General features: G+C 50.0%; 1 pseudogene; it reads left to right on the top strand.

The window, feature by feature from the left end:
- The first annotated feature begins 216 nt into the window (after positions 1–216).
- LOC129150745 (ferritin light chain-like) lies at positions 217–747 on the top strand (annotated as a pseudogene).
- Positions 748–13,269: the final 12,522 nt, after the last annotated feature.

The following is a 13,269-nucleotide window of genomic DNA, read 5'->3' as shown; positions in this document are numbered from 1 at the left end:
GAAAGTACAGGCAGTGCCCTCGGCGGTCCCGGATCTGTCTCTGCTTCAACAGTGTATGAGCAGAAAAGACTCAGGGACGCCCCTTCTTCCAGCCTCCAGCCACTCTCCTGCGTCTCATCCAGTCACCACCTTCAGAACCACCTTGGGGACCAGCCAACACTGGGTTTGTTTGTTTGTTTGTTTGTTTTCTACCTTAACTCCTATTGCCGAACAACCATGAACTCCCAAATTCGTCAGAATTATTCCACCGAGATGAAGGCTGTGGTCAACCGCCTGGCCAGCCTGCATCTGCGGGCCTCCCACACCTACCTCTCGCTGGGCTTCTATTTCGACTCGGATGATGTGGCTCTCAAGGGAAAGGGTGTGGGCCACTTCTTCCATGAGTTGGTGGAGAAGAAGCTCTGAGCATCTCTTAAAGTTGCAAAACAAGCGTGGTGGCCTCGTTCTCTTCCAGGATGTGCTGAAACCTTCCCATGATGAGTCTCAGGATGCCATGGAAGCCACCCTGGCCTTAGAGAGGAACCTAACCAGGCCCTTCTGGAGCTGCATGCCCTGGGCAGACCCTCATCTCTGTGGCTTCCTGGAGAACCACTTCCTGGATGAGGAGGTGAAACTCATCAAGAAGATGGGCGACCACCTGACTAACATCCGCAGGCTGGCGGGCCCCCAGGCTGAGCTGGGCAAGTATCTCTTCAAAAGGCTCACCCCAGGCACGACCAGGAGTCTTTGGAGCCCAGAGGCCTTTGAGAGGCCCCTCTGCAGTCCCCTGGTGTCTGGCTTTACCTGAGCCTCTTCCCGAAACTACTAGCCATTCTTTAACCACCCTGAAGCCCTCTCCCATGCATTGGACCAAATGAAAGCAATAAAGCTTTTTGCAGCAAAAAAAAAAAGAAAGTATAGTAGAATCACATCATTAAAAGCATTTAGTGAAACATTTCATGAACACCCGAAACGGATATGTTATATGTCAATTATACCTCAATTTTAAAAATAAAAATTATACATTTAAATTATTAAGTCCCACCTTGCCCAGGGTGAAAAGGGGGAGAGAAAAGGTCACTTAAATAGTGCAATCACAGGGAAGGTAGAAGAAAGGAAAGGGGAGCTAAATGGTAACGGAAGGAGACTTGACTTGGCTGGTGAACACACAATACAATATCCAAATGATGGATTGTAAAATTGTATGCCTGAAACCTGTATAATTTTATTAACCAATGTCACCTCAACAAATTCAATTAAATAGTGCAACCACAGTTAAAAGCACAGAGCACAGCAGTTAGAGTAAAAGCATTGCAGCCAGACTGCCTGGGTTCACATTCAAGCTCTGCCACCTTCTAACTGTGCAAGTCACTTAACCTCCTTGTGCCTCAGTTTTACTATTTGTTAAAATGGGTATAATAATAGCAAACACTTCCTGGGATCAGTGTAAGGATTAAATGTGTTAATACATGTAAAAGTGCTTTAAAAAGTGCCTAACAGGATTAATCTTCAATAAAGGTTCCTATTATTCTATTAAAGGAATGAATGCACCACATTTTCCCCCTTAGTTGGCTTCAGTTCTTATGCCTCTCATGGTATGAAATCTTACTGGATTTCATAAGTTTGTAATATTTAAAGATTGATATTTTTAATACAACATGCCCTTAAACACAAGTCAACTAACTACTCTTAGCAATCAGTCAAAGAAATAATGGTTTGTTTCAAGGCCAGAAGCCAAATTAGCTGTGCTAGAGTTAAGAAAAAATAGTGCGTCTGCCTTCATTGTGGCAGCCACTCTCAGGACTAGCAGCAGAAGAAACCCTGCCACAGGGGCCAGAGCAGGGGCCACCAGGACAAGGTGCCATCTTATAGCAGCACAGTGAATGCCACAAGGTGAATGAAAGGCACCTAGTGCTTGGAGCATAAGTTGAAATGCCCTGCAGATTTCTCAAAGGCATTGGAATGAAGCTTGAGTTCCCATGGGCATTTTGGATACATTAAAGGGTAGAATATTAAGTTTGGCTATGAACTCGGATCTGGGACTTGAAAGAGTTCATCATATACAAAAACAGGTGGGAAGGGAATCCTGAAACTATTTCAGTGACTGCTCCAGCCAGTGGAAAATACCCATTTTATTGAGGAATTAGTATATACTACAAAGGCATTTGCAAATCTGGATATCCTATCCAATAAAAGGGTAATATGCAAATTAACCATCACTCTGTCACAAATATGGCAGCACCCATAGCCACAAGATGGTGGCGCCCAGTCCTCTCATCCCCGCCAGAGTCCCCCAGTCCTGGGGGGGGGGGGGAGGGGCGGCCCCTGAGACCGGGCAGCATGAGCAGCCTGGCAGAATACTTGTTTCATCGCCACGGGGACGAAGCAAGCGTTCCGCGCCCGGCCATGGATGGGCCTCTGGGCCGCGGAGAGCCTCTGAGCAGTGGGCACAAAGCGGCAAGGCCCTGCAGAGAGCTACTGGCACATGGATTCATGCACAGGGCTACTAGTTTTTTAATATCTCCAGAGACAGTCCTCAGAAATGTTAAGGGGTCCTCTGTAGACTCGGAGAAACTTGACATTCAGGCATTTGATTATCCAACAAATATTTATGCTCCAAATTGTAAAACTACACTAAAAAATATTCTGGAAGAAGCTCCCTTAGGACACCAGAGAGAATCTGGAGCAATAGGTGCCCTGACTGAGGAAAGCTGGACAGTCCAAAGTACCCACCCAATTATATATACTCCATGGTCAACAAACCCAGACTGGACATGAACTAGTGGACCTGCTCCTCATCCTTCACTCTCAGCAGCAACCTTCCTCCAACCCTTGAAAGTAGTTTTAATTAAGTATGTGGAAAATCCCCTGTACCAGTAAATGTATAAGCAAATTTTTAGTTTTAAGTATTACTTTGGTTGTTATTGAATTACTGAAGCAAGAGAGATTCTGAAATAGTCTCTTATTAGGGGAAGTGGGTGTCTGTTTTTTAGCTTGCAGGTTGGGCTTAGAGTTCTTAGGGTATCAAAGTCAGGTGCATTTTGGATTGATTTAAGAGAAGGGTCAAGGCAAGCAAGAAGCAAGGCATTCTGAGGTTGTCAATGCAGAACCAATGAGATAGTTGTTCCATTTCTCAATCTTGAATAATCCTATATAATAAAAGGCTAATATGCAAATAGACCAAATGGCGGTACAACCGGGATAACCGAACAACCAAACAACCAGTCGCTATTATGTGCACTGACTACTAGGGGGCACACATGGAACATGGTGGGCATCAGCAGCAGGGGGCAGAGTGCAGAACATGGTGGGTGTCGGCCATGGTGGGATGGTGGAGCAGGTGAGCAGGGGAGCAAGACCAAGGCGGGGCACCGGTGGCTGTCATCAGGGTGAGCCTCTGGTGGTTACTGAAAATTCTTTGCTCCCACACTTCACGGCAGCTGGCACCAGCCCCACTCACACCCACTGCTGGTGCCTGGCGCCAGCCCTGATCACTCGGCACTGTCAGCGGGTGCAAGCTGCGGCTGCTGGCCCCAATTGCCCCGCAGGGCTTCTCCACCTCCCTCTGCTTCTGAGGGGCGATCAGGGCAGCAGCCACTGCTCGCACCTGCTGACGGCGCCAGCCCCAATCACTCCGCACCATCAGCAGGTGTGAGCGGGACCGACACCGTCAGCGCATGGGAGCAGCGGCAGTGGGAGCGGGGCTGCTGGCAGACAGGGCACCGGGGGCCACGGAGGATGGGCCAAAACCCGCCCCGGTGCCCACCGCAGCCTTGCAGCCCACAGTTCCTTTCAAGATGCACAAATTTGTGCACTGGGCCCCTAGAAATCATAATAAAGTCTGTGCATTATACCCAAGAACTAGAACAGTCACTCCCATAAGTTAATGTAGCTCTATTTTTCAACTTACATTTTTAAGTATCCAGAAGACAGATCTGGGCCTCTTTCTTTGAACCTTGCCCCCAAAAATCCATGTGCAATTATATATTTATTGGGGCTTTTAAATTTAGTTTGCAATGGATGTAGATAGGATTAGCTCTGCCAAAGTATCTTTGAATGTTCATATGAAGACACCATCCATCTCTGGGGGATCTTTCAAGAATAAGACAAGAAGTTCTAAACTAAGTTACTTCTTTAGAACCCATCTTCAGGAATGTGTAACGAAACATGGTACAGCTTACAGCTGTGCTATATGTGCATAAAATGAAGACCCTCCCCTGTAAATTTACTAGAAAGGGCAATCATGGGCACCAGGAATGGAGTCTCTGGATTTGCTGTAACTCAGGGAAGCAAAGGAACAAAGGTGAAGAAGCAAGTGGCAATCGACCTTGATATGGAGACGCCAGATGCTTATCCATCATCAGCATGGACTTTTCCTTCCACAACCACCCAAGCAGAGTTCCCTTTCCATACACACATCTCAACTCACATGTGACTTCTTCAGGATGTCTTCTCCATTTCTTTTTTCTTTCCAGTTTTAATAAATCTATTTCTTCCACATTAAAATTTTGTGAAGTGGCCAAATGCGGGTTTGACCTTGGGACATCTAGACCATAGAATTTATAAAATCTTCCTTTTTTAATGAGATTTTATAAGAACCTCAGACATCTCCATTCCATTTGACTGGATCTTAAATCCAAAACAAGAAATTTTCTAAATCAATAATTTATCCAGCATATAGTTAAAGAAAAATGTAACGATTCATTTTTCTGGCTTTCTACCCCTCCCTTTCTACCCTCCCCCCCTGCAGAAAGCCATCTCTCTCCAGTGATGAGGTGAGGACTTTGGACAGAAGGCAAACTGCTCCTGATCTGTTGGCCTCACTATACCTGAATAAAAATAAAACCTACATTTTAAAACAGTGTGCAAGGAAGGTGAAATGGCGTGATGAACAGTGCTATTTTAGGTAGATGGTCTGGGAAGACATCTATTAAAAAGATGTCTTTTGAACAGAAACCAGTAAGCAATGAGGAAGAGAAAAGTCTGGAATAAAGAAAATAATCAATCTCCTGTCTAGTTAATTTGCTCATTTCTAAAGCATCTCTCCCTCCTTTTCTCCCATGATTTTGATAGAATCATTTTCTTTTGTTTCTCTCTTGCCTTTCTGACCCAGCTGTCCATGCCCCTCACTGCCTCCCTGGGGTTCCAGAGAGCCTCCTCCCCGCCCCCCCGCCCCCACCCCCCCACCCCCCCCCCGCCCCCCGCCAGGTCCTCCAGGGTCTCTGGTGGTAGAGATGTTTTAAGTGCTGATTCATCCTCATGGGCAGTTCCAAGAACTCACTGGCCTTCCACAGACTATCCACAGACACTGCAGATTTGTCCTGTCTATAACCAAACTCATTATCTTCTCCCCACCCCCATCCAAACCTAAAAACCTTCAGTATTTTCCACCTGGACTATAAAAATGTCGCAATTGGTTCTTTTCCCTCCAAACTCTCCCAAAGCCAATTCATACTCTATGATGTTGCCAGAGGGCTCTGATCATGGCACTTCCCTGCCCAATAATTTCACTGGTTTCCCACTACCTACAACAGAAAGTCCAAATCTGTGAGCCCCGACCTATGTCATTTCAGCTTCGTTTCCAGCAAAACCCACCACAATCTCAAGCCTTTGTCCCACCAGATTAATAACCATCCCCAAACCCCAAAGTTCATTGTCATCTTTGAATATAATAATCTTCAACTCCAATGCAGCCACAAACTCCCATAAACACTCCCTGGACATTCTAATTGCAAAAGACAGGCATGTCTATTATTGAAAATAAAGAAAAAACCTAATGAATAATATTGAAATCACTACCTATAATCCTACCACCTACTACTATCCACTGATAAGTATTAATTGAATATCTACTATGTGCAAAGAACAAGATAGAGCTAGATACAGAGGAAGTAGAAACTCTTAAATACATTTGAATGAAACCAGGTGGCAGGTGCTTTTCGTATGCTGTTCCCTCCCTCTGGAATATCCTTAGCCCCTTTCTTATATGGCAAACTTCTCTTATCCTTAAAGATTAATTCAAGCCTCTCCTCCTTTATGAATCTTTCCTGATTTCCCTCATATTGAGCTGATTACCATTTGATTTTATCACTCTGTACCTTCTCTATTCTGTCATGTTAGCCCCTATTGCACCCTATTAAAGGTTTTTTTTTTCTCAAAATTTTTACCTGTTTTTATTTATTTCAGAGAGAGGAAGAGAGCAATAGAAACAATGATGAGAGAGAATCATTGATTGGCTGCCTCCTGCACACCCCCTACTAGGGATCGAGCCAGCAACCTGAGCATGTGCCCTGACTGGGAATCGAACCGTGACCTTCTGGTTCATGGGTCAGCACTCAAGCACTGAGCCACACTGGCTGGGCTATTAAAGAGTTTGACTGTGTGTATCTTTCTCCTCTTCTAGTCTATGAAACTTTGAGGCAGAGAACCACGGTACCATATCCAGCCCTGACACACAGCAGGCCCTTGAAAAACATGTTACTGGAGAAAACCAAGATGGCGGCATAGGTTAAACACCTAACCTGCAGCCGGGCACAACAATTTCAAAGGCACAACTAGAGGTCAGAACGGACATCGTCCAGAACCACAGGAAAGCTGGCGGACTGAAATGCCCACAGCTGGGGGGAAGGAGAAGGCCACGGGGACAATCGGGGGAGCCGTAAAAGCCTGAGGTATGGAGAAACTGGCGGAGACACGAGCACGCGCGCCTGCGGGGAGGATGGAGCCGGAGAGGAAGGGGCGGCTGACGGCCTGGCCGGCGTTCACTGGCAGGAAGGAGATAAAGGCTCCGGAGTGCGCTAAGCGCCGGCTCCGACTGCACTGAGCGCCGGCTCCGACTGCACTGAGCGCCAGTTCCGAGCGAAACCCTGGGAAGCCAGGCGCAGGCTGGGGGAATGAATCTGGGCTGTGGGGCGCAGGCACAGAGGAGCGGGGGAAGGCAGAGCTCCAGAGGCGTGCACGGGAAGGGGCGCAAAGGACGGACTGTTGCTTGCGCCACTGAACTGCCCTAGCGGGAAGGAGACATAAGCTCAGGACCGTGCTGAACCCCAGTTCCGACTGCACTGAACCCCAGTTCCGGGCGAAACCCTGGGAAGCCAGGCGCACGCTGGGGGAATGAATTTGGGCTGTGGTGGCGGAGGCACAGAGAAGCGGCGGCTCCAGACGCGCGCACTGGAAGGTGCGCAGAGGATGGACTTTTGCCTGCGCCACTGGGTGGCCCTGCTGGGAAGGAGACAGGGACGCCAGACTGCGCTGAGACCCAGTTCCAACTACACTGAAACCCAGTTCCAGGCGAGAATCTGGGAGTCCAGATTCATTAGGGGAGGGACTGGACTGTTTGGCAGTGGGCGAAACTCCAGGGCGCGTTTCTCTCAGAGGTGTTTGCAAGGAATACAGAGGGACACAGACGCAGGAGCCTCATAGGGCGTGGCTGACAGGAAGCCAAGGTTGTAGGCTCCACCCTGTAGCTCCGCCCCAGCCAAGCTGAGCAGAAGCTTTTTCCTGCTGAGTGCCTCAGGTAGTGGCTGACCCACACTACATTGGAGACCCAGAAACGAGGGCATCTAGTGGTTGGTGTGAGATGACACCAGATTTCAATCACTTGCATAAGGGAGGCATTCTAGAGGCAGACTCAGTGAGCGCCAAGGCATTGCTGCATCAAGACCCGGCCCACAAACATGTCTCCTGCACAGCAACTCTTCCTATATAGACAAAGAGGGTCCTCACGGCCAATTGGCCTGGAGGACAATTCCTCCCAGTGACACCAACAACAATCAAGACTTAACTGTACAAAGGAGGACCAAGATGGAGACATAGGGCGGCAGCCTGATCGTTGCCTACCACAACAATATTGAGACTACGACGGGAGAGCAGAGCAGACACCAGCCAGAAAGACCGGGGGGCTGGCTGAGCAGATGCTCTACAACTAGAATAAAAGAGAGGGGTACGCAGGATGATGCTGATGCCGGTGACCCAAAGTCCACACTTTAAGAACTATGGCTCAGGCGACACAATGGCGGCCTGGAACGTGCTCGGCGCAGTTCCCCCGGCGGTCTCCGGCTGAGGGGACGGCTCCACTCGCTGCCGAGCACGGACAGACGAGCCCCTGGGAGACATGGGGTGGGAGTCTCCGTGCTTGCTGACCTCCGAGTCCTTCAAGAATCTCAATGCCCCGAAGTGGCCAGGTGCGCACGCTCAGCGACCGGAGCCTTGCCGAGCCCGCCGCCCAACGAGTTCTGCGGCAGCCGCCCTGGAGCTCTGAGAAAATGACCGAAGAAATTGCTGAGAGGGAATTGACCAACAGGAATTGGGATCAAGAAGACGAAACCCCGCTGAGACCCGAGTCCAGGCGAGCCTGCGAGCCTCTGGGCTCAGATGTGGTCACACGCCTCTGGGTCTAGGTGAGGCCTCACGCCCCTGGGTTTGGGTGAGGCCACGCGCCCCTGGGTCCAGGTGAAGCTGGATTCCGGGTTCGGGTGAGGCCATGTGCCCCTGGGTCCGGGCGAATCTGAACCCTGGGTCCGGGTGAGGCCGTGGGACCCTGGATCCGGGTAAGGCTGGGTCCCGAGTCCGAGTGAGGCCGTGCGCCCCTGGATCCGGGTGAGACCACGCGACCAGGGGTCTGAGAGAGGTAACGTCCCCCTGGGTCCGGGTGAAGCTGAACCCTGGGTCCGGGTGAGGCCGTGGGCCCCTGGATCCGGGTAAGGCTGGGTCCCGAGTCCGGGTGAGGCCGTGCGCCCCTGGATCCGGGTGAGACCACGCGACCAGGGGTCTGAGAGAGGTAACGCGCCCCTGGGTCCGGGTGGCTTCGTGCACCTAGGTCCAGGTGAGGCCACGTGCCCCTGGGTCTGAGAGAGGCCACGCACCCCTAGGTCCGGGCGAGACCATGTGTCCCTGGATCCGGGTGGGGCCTCGTGCACCTAGGCCCGGGTGGGGCCGCGTGCCCCTGGGTCTGGGGGAGGCCAGGTGTCCCTGGGTCCGGGTGAGACCATGTGTCCCTGGATCCGGGTGAGGCCTCGTGCGCCTAGGCCCGGGTGAGGCCACGTGCCCCTGGGTCTGGGGGAGGCCAGGTGTCCCTGGGTCCGGGTGAGACCGTGTGTCCCTGGATCTGGGTGAGGCCTCGTGTACCTAGGCCCGGGTGAGGCCACGTGCCCCTGGGTCTGGGAGAGGCCAAGGGTCCCTGGGTCCGGGTGAGACCATGTGTCCCTGGATCTGGGTGAGGCCTCGTGCACCTAGGCCCGGGTGAGGCCACGTGCCCCTGGGTCTGGGAGAGGCCAAGCGCGCCTGGGTCCGGGTGAGACCATGTGTCCCTGGATCTGGGTGAGGCCTCATGCACCTAGGCCCGGGTGAGGTCACGTGCCCCTGGGTCTGGAGGAGGCCAAGCGCGCCTGGGTCCGGGTGAGACCATGTGTCCCTGGATCCGGGTGAGGCCTCGTGCACCTAGGTCCGGGTGAGGCCATGTGCCCCTGGGTCTGGGAGAGGACAAGCGTCCCTGGGTCCGGGTGAGACCATGTGTCCCTGGATCCGGGGGAGGCCTCGTGCACCTAGGCCCGGGTGAGGCCATGTGCCCCTGGGTCTGGGAGAGGCCAAGTGTCCCTGGGTCCAGGTGAGACCATGTGTCCCTGGATCCGGGTGAGGCCTCGTGCACCTAGGCCCGGGTGAGGCCACGTGCCCCTGGGTCTGGGAGAGGCCAAGCGTCCCTAGGTCCGGGTGAGACCATGTGTCCCTGGATCCGGGTGAGGCCTCGTGCACCGAGGCCCGGGTGAGGCCACGTGCCCCTGGGTCTGGGAGAGCCCAAGCGTCCCTGGGTCCGGGTGAGACCATGTGTCCCTAGATCCGGGTGAGGCCACGTGCCCCTTAGTCCGGGTGAAGCCGTGCCCCTGGGTCCGGCCGAGACCAAACCAGAGGGAGTCGGACCTCTGTTACCACCATTTGTCCACCATCCAGAGCTGAGGGGTCAGTGCTGACATGTACACATAAGGAACTGGAGGACATTGAAATTGGGTCTCAAAAGAACTGTTGGTCCAGAAAGAAACTCACTACAGACTGATCCATCTGCCTGTCAGCATAACTATTATTGCTCGTCTCACATTCAGTTCTCATAAGTATATATCTAGTGACATATGATCTCGCTCATCTAGGGGAAATGATGAACAACATAGACTGAGGAACAAGAACAGAACCAGAAGCAAGGAGGCATCGATCGGACTATCGGGCCTCAGAGGGAGGATAGGGGAGGGTGGGGGGAGGGGGAGAGTTCAACCAAAGGACTTGTATGCATGCATATGATCCTATCCAATGGTTAAGTTCAACAGGGAGTTGGGGCATGCGTGGGGAGGGGGGGGAGGGGAATGGGGGGATGAGGACAAATATGTGACACCTTAATCAATAAAGAAATTTAAAAAGAAAAAAAAAAAAGAAAAAAAGAAAAACATGTTACTGACTCATGCTTCACAGAGCTTGTTTTGAGTCAGAGAAACCCAAGTGGTTTCAGTAGCTGCAGCTCCATTTGACAAAAGCTGTGTGTATTTTCCAAACACCTCTTATATTAAAGCATTTCCCAGGTCATGTTTTAAATGCAATAACATTTATAACTCATTTTAATGGACATGTTGCACAATAAGCAAGTCCTACTAGATACTAAAGCAAATTAGGAGTCATTTGGTAGAGTTTATACTCCCACTGAGCCTGCTAAAATTATTTAGTCCTTTCTTCTCACTAAACTCTGCCAGTTTCAAAGCATTTAAAATAATCGATTAGCTAATCCTTGCAGCACCTCTCTGGGCTTAGCCAGTGCTCTCAAAACAGTATATATATTTATATATAAAACATTCTGTGAAGCAGTTGGATTATCTAATGATGCATAGCACCTGAGCCATCAGCAGCCTATGCTCACGGGTAAGACACCAGGACAAAATTCTCACTTCACCGGGACACCCTGCTTCTAGCCCTCACCATCTGAAGAAATTCCACAGACTTGAGGTAGGGTTACCAGAGCCTAGAGCCACCAGGATTATCTATGGGAAACAAAGTGTCATTTCAACAAGCAGGAATGTATGGTGCACTGGGCAGGAGCGGGTACACATAACATGAACACAAAGATAGCTGCACAAAGTGTAGAGGAGCTAAGATGACTGCTTTGTAATTGCCCGGGCCTTACCAGTAAGGGAGCTACTCAGTGTAAACTGAAGGGAAATGAAAAATTTTATTATATACACATATATTTATATTTAAACTAATATAATAATTAACATTTTGAGTACTCATACATATTCTCATAACAATTCTGTGAAATAGATAATACTCTCCCCACTTTAAATTTGAGAAAATGGAGGCCCAGAGTGGTTAAATTATCAAGTGATGGGGATGTACTCAAACCTAGATCAATCTGACACCAAATGGAAAATAACCATTATACCACACTACTTCCCAGTAACATAAGCATTCATTGTACTGTTTTACCCATCAAAAGCCCCAGTGAGAAACGGATGGCACATTCCAACTGAATACCTTGAGGAAAGTTTAATAAAAACCTGTCTACAATGGGGTAGGGAAACCTCAAGGGACAATGCAGTTGGGATCAGTTGTCTGTCCCTGTTAATACCCATATGCCTAAAAGGGCAACGGGGCTGCTGGAATTTGAAAACAAAGAGGCTGTGTGGAGAGGAACGTGTTACAGAAACCTTAAGCTACTCCAGAAATACAGCCAAAGTACTGGACAACACAGAGGGGAAGGGCAATAAATACACAGGCCTCATTCCCTTCCCTCCCTTTAATCCCTGCCAAAGTTCCCACTGGCCAAACCATCCTAGGGCCAAAGGTGAGGTGGCCTGGTGAAGTAATCCAAAGATGAGGGCACAGAATTTGGTGGAAAAACTGAAAAGAGGATCTGAAAAAGAAAACAGGTTGATCAAACATGAACATAAGTGATAATCATGGGCCATGAGGTGTTTTTTTTTCAGAGTCAGCAAAAAGAGGCATAGAAAGGTATATTATTCCAAAGGATGAGAGTGGGAGGTGGGAAGAAAGAAGGTTTGGCTTAAAACATGATTTCTTAAAAATCACACTTAAGACTACAGAAAAATACATAATACTAGAGGCCCAGTGCACGAAATTCGTGCACAGAGTTGGGGGGGGGGGGTCCTCCTCATCCCAGCCTGCACCCTCTCCAATCTGGTACCCCTTGGGATGTCCAACTGCCAGTTTAGGCCCAATCTCCAGGATCAGGCCTAAACCAGTAGTCGGATATCCCTCAAATAATCCTGGACCACTGGCTCCTAATTGTTCACCTGCCTGCCTGGTCGCCCTTAACTGCCCCCCCTGCCAGCCAGGTCACTCCTAACTGCCTCCCCTGCCGGCCTGGTCACCCCTTACTGCCGTCCCCCCCCCCCCCCCGCCAGCCTGGTGGGCCCCAACTGCCCCCCTGCCAGCCTAGTCGCCCCTCACAACCCCCCCCACCAGCCTAATTGCCCCCAACTTCCCCCCCTGCTGGCCTGGTCACTCCCAACTGCACCCCCCACCGGCCTGGTCGCCCCACACAGCCTGCTTGTTCAGTTGTTTGGTCGTCCCTCACTAACCCCTCTGCTGGCCTGGTCGCCCCACACAGCCTGCTTGTTCAGTCGTTCGGTCATCCCTCACTAACCCCCCCACCGGCCTGGTCACCCCACACAGCCTGCTTGTTCAGTCGTTCGGTCATCCCTCACTAACCCCCCCGCCGGCCTGGTAGCCCCACGCAGCCTGCTTGTTCAGTCGTTTGGTCATCCCTCACTAACCCCTCTGCCGGCCTGGTCATAGGCAGCCATCTTGTGAGGGCACGAGGATTAATTTGCATGTCACCTCTTTATTATATAGGATATCCTTAAATTTACTTTATGATAAATTAAGAATTATCCAAATATAACTCTAAGTTTGCTTGTTTTTGTATGTGTTCAATCTGAAGACTTGATGACTTAAAGGAAAAGCAAAAAAGTTGAATTAAACTATCCAGGGAAAATAACTGGACTGAAAAAGCAGTCACTTTCAGCCAACTCTCCTTCCCCATATTTTCTACTGAATAGTAAGCTCAGACAGTGCCGCAGCACAAGGTCTAAGAGGCACCCTTTTGGAAATGAGCGAAATCATGAGAACTGAAGAAGAGAAAATAGAGACAAAAACAAAAATGGAATATAAAAAAATGAACAAATGAAGGTACCCTTTTATTAGAACATCAGACAAGGGATTGGCATATTCCTTGAATTTATTGAACAGGTACCATATATTGAATACATTTTTGTACCTATAAGTTCTTTTTCA

This window comes from Eptesicus fuscus, chromosome 2, assembly GCF_027574615.1.
Source record: "Eptesicus fuscus isolate TK198812 chromosome 2, DD_ASM_mEF_20220401, whole genome shotgun sequence".
Lineage (NCBI taxonomy): Eukaryota > Metazoa > Chordata > Mammalia > Chiroptera > Vespertilionidae > Eptesicus > Eptesicus fuscus.
The sequence above is the reverse complement of the archived record's forward strand: the minus strand, read 5'-3'. Positions and strand labels throughout refer to the sequence as shown.